The 4,001-nt window shown below is 41.7% G+C and overlaps 1 protein-coding gene across 3 annotated transcripts in view; it reads right to left on the reverse strand.

Moving 5' to 3' along the window:
- The window catches only part of Kcns3 (potassium voltage-gated channel modifier subfamily S member 3), a 50,394-nt gene that overhangs the window by 12,592 nt on the left and 33,801 nt on the right, over nt 1-4,001 (reverse strand). For all 3 annotated transcript variants that reach the window (XM_026785878.1, XM_005360606.2, XM_026785877.1), the window contains one exon: nt 3,052-3,242. The gene's annotated coding sequence lies outside the window, so the exon portion shown is untranslated. The remainder of the gene's footprint in view (nt 1-3,051; nt 3,243-4,001) is intronic.

Consider the following 4,001-nt stretch of genomic DNA (forward strand, 5'->3'; position numbering starts at 1 on the left):
ATAGATAGATAGATAGATAGATAGATAGATAGATAGATAGATAGATAGATAGATAGATAGATAGATAGATAGATAGATAGATAGATAGATGTACAGATGGACGGATAAACGGACAGACAGAAAAGTACACCAACCACAATGGGATACAATTATACATCAATAACAAAAGAAAATCTGGTAATGATTTTTCAATGTGGAAATAACACTCCTTAAGGACCAATGAGTTAAAGGGAATTTTTTTTAAAAAAATGCAATAAACAAAAACAAAAAATCAACAAAATTACAGGGTGCTATAAAACAATGACTAGGAAGAGCATACAGATTTATATACCTATATTTAAAGAAAGAAAGAACTTATATTAAGAACTCTCTCCCTGAAAAACCACAGGAAAAGAGGAACGTTAAGGCCAAATTTAGTACAAATAAGAAAATGATGATTACACTTGAAATGAATGAAACAAAATAAGAATAGGAATACAGAAGATTCAGAAGGCCAAAAACTGGACATTTTTTCCCAAATCAATAGAACTGACCAATCTGTAGCCACACTAACCAAGAAGGAAGGAAGGAAAACCCCAATTAGCAGAACCAGCAGTGGAAGAGGGTATGCCGCTCACTGTTGGCCTCCTAGAAGTAGGAAGACCTGTGAGAGTATTCTGTGAACAAATTTATTGCCACACATTAGATAACCTATGATCTATAAAAAGTAAATTGCTAGAAATAGACAACTTCCAGAATATAACTCAAGATGAGAAAGCGAATCTTAATGAGCTTGTAAGATACTTAATTGGCAACTTTGCAACTCTGCGTAGAAAAGCTGAGCATCAACAGCTCTGTTGAGTCCCATCGCTCCTTAGCATGGATTCTTGAGCAAACTTTTCCAAAACCACGAAGAGGAAGATGCCCTCCCCAACACTATAAAGTCAGTACTCCTGACTATACACAGACATGAGAAGGAAACTCAAGACCCTTGTCTCTGTGCATACGGATGCAAACATAATCAATAAATCACTAGCAAACCAAATCCAGTAGCTTGTCCTGGTTAGGGTTCCATTGCTGTGATGAAACACTATGGTCAAAAGAAACATGGCTTCTAACAGTGATGTAAAAAGCAGCATGAGTATAGGAACCCAGAGGCAGGACCTGATGCAGAGACCATGGAGGGGTGCTGCTTACTGTCTTGCTCCTTGTGGCTTACTCAGCATGCTTTTCTGCAGAACCCAGGACCACCAGCCCAGGATGGCATCACCCACAATGGGCCGGACCCTCCCATGTCAATCACTAGCACCATACAGACGTGCTTACCATCCGATCTTATAGAGTAATTTTCTCAACTAAGGGTCCCTTCTCTATGAGGACCCTAGCTTATGTCACGTTAACATAAAACCTAATCAGCACAACATATAAAAAGGATTCTACACTTTAGACTATTCAGGTTTAGTTGAATGCATGGCTAATTTTTATATGTAAATCAGTCAGGATATTAAAACATACTGCCATGTATATAGTCCATTGTCCATAGAAATGCCATAATACATTGCATCATCAAATATGAAACATCCTCGACAAATAACACATACAAACAGGAAGTGCATTGCTGGTCATTTGGAGTTGGGAGAAGGGAGGAGAATTGGGATTGTTAATGGATATGGATTTCTTTTAGGAGTGATAAAAATATTTTGGATAAGAGAGCCATCCAACCTTATGAATATAGTAAAAACAGAATTATACATAAAAGTAATTTTGTACATATATTATTGCCTAGATTCTGCATATGAGAATCTCTTCTCCACCTGAGCCATCTTGCATGGAGGGACACTCATACAGATGTCTGTAACAGTTGATACTCCAGGGAAAGAGTTTTAGAGAATTTGAATGGACTGGGTCAAGCTCCCAGTTCCCTCCTCCTGGACTCTCTTGCTCTGTTCAACTTCAACAGTCCTTTGTGTCCACTTTATATGAGCGTTTATCACACGGTAGTGTCACGCCTTCTGTACCCGCGCCTTGCTCTGCACAAACGCTGAACGTCTAGCCCGTCCTCAGCACTCGGCTATCCTTTCTACATGATAGCCTCTTTTGTTAATGACCTGTCCTTGTCTGGTAAAAGACACTCATTTTTATTTGAAAGAGTTCACAAGAGCTATTTCTGTTCTCAGGAAGAGCGATAGCAGAAAGATCTAGATCAGGCCTGGCGAAATTCGGAGGCTCCAATGGCCAACCAGTGAAGCCAAGCAAATAAACGGACAGTTGGGGGATTATAAGGCATTCTTCACAGTTACACAGAGAGACACTGCACAGCATCTCAGTACTTTGGGGGAATTCAAGGATAGACTTGTCAGTGTTCGTGGAGAAACAAAACTCTGGTTTGTATGTAGGATAGCTGAGCTGACCCGCTAGGCTTTAAACACTATACAACTCTAAAGAACTGTGTTTCTGGGCACACTTTGACCTGAGCCAGTCTCCTGACAATTCCAGTTCTGTGATATCCATGTTAAGTTAGACATAATAGGACCCTTACTGCAAGAGTAATAGTGATCTTTCTTCAAGTCCAAAACTGCAAATGTTAAGAAAAAAAAGTGGCGCATGGAGGAAGGAATATGTGTAACACACTAAGTTGCTTTTTTGCTGTTGTTTTGTTTTTCTGATTTAAGATACTAAGGTAGGGCCTCATGTAGGTCAGGCTGACTTCTGACTCACTAAACACCAAGGAAAACTGAACTTCTCATCTTCTTGCCTCTGCTCTCAAGGGCTAGGAGTACAGGAGTGTGCCGCCATGCCGGATCTGTATGCTGTGCTAGAGATCCAACCCAGGGCTTCGTGTATGACAGGCAAGCACCTTGAACCATTGCCCGAAATTTTTAAATCTGGCTTTTGGTATGATCACAAGCTGATGTAACCTTTCCAGACCCCTGTTTATTTCATCTGAGAAGAACTTCGCCATCTGCGAGGAAAAATAACTTCCTCTTTTTCGCTACGCTGTAAAATACTTTCCCTTCCTCTGATGACAATGACCGACTGCCAGAGAAACTGATGCAGAAAGACAGCTCTTACCCTCGTGGTGGTGATGTCACACACTCTGCCCTCATCCTGCACAGTGGAACGTCCATTGTCATCCGAGAACCTTCTCCCTTCTTCCCTTGCTGGAGTCTGGGGTGCACACAGGCATTGAGCGGCTCAGAGAAGAGAAGCGTGTGGTCCTCAGGTTGTACACGCCAAAGCAGATGCTGTGAAGTCAAGTTCACCTGCAGAGGAAAGCATCAATCAAGCTGTCACTCCAAAGTGGAAACAAAACCAAGCCATTTGATGACCAGCTCAGTGCTCTGGGCATGTTTTACTGCTTAGATGCAAACCTTCAAGCCCCATGGAACTTCCATGGAGGAACTGGTCTTTTCCTGTGATGGAACTATCGCTCCACCGGAACTTACAGATAGAAGGAAGGACTCCTAGAACTTGACCACAGCAAAACATCTGGAGCATCACATCTGTCACAGGCCATGAAACATCCAAGATAGGCAGGGCACTGGAGTTAGGGCTTCACTCACTTCCCACATAGCTGTTTCTACGAGAGTTATTCTCCTAGCCAATCCATGAAGGGTGAGCTCGTAAACTTCGAAATGAATATACTTTAATCCACTTCAGAGGTAAATTTATAGGGGTTACTGTTCTAATAGAATTAATCCCAGTGCAACAATTTGAAATCAAAAGATTTTCAAGGGCTTGCCAAAGTCAGTTCCTCTTTATTCGTACATTGCTATATGTCACAGATCAGAGATGGTTTCAGGTCCTAATGCAGAGTCCTCCACAAACATGAGGATGTTCCTGCATGGACCAGGGAGTCAAGTTTATGTCAAAACAAACAAAAAGATAACACTGTGCGCTCTCTCTCTCTCTCTCTCTCTCTCTCTCTCTTTCTCTCTCGCTCTCTCTCTGTCTCTCTGTCTCTCTCTCTGTCTCTCTGTCTCTCTCTGTGTCTCTCTGTGTCTCTCTCTCTGTCTCTCTGT

The sequence above is a fragment of the Microtus ochrogaster genome, linkage group LG3, assembly GCF_000317375.1.
Source record: "Microtus ochrogaster isolate Prairie Vole_2 linkage group LG3, MicOch1.0, whole genome shotgun sequence".
Classification (NCBI taxonomy): domain Eukaryota; kingdom Metazoa; phylum Chordata; class Mammalia; order Rodentia; family Cricetidae; genus Microtus; species Microtus ochrogaster.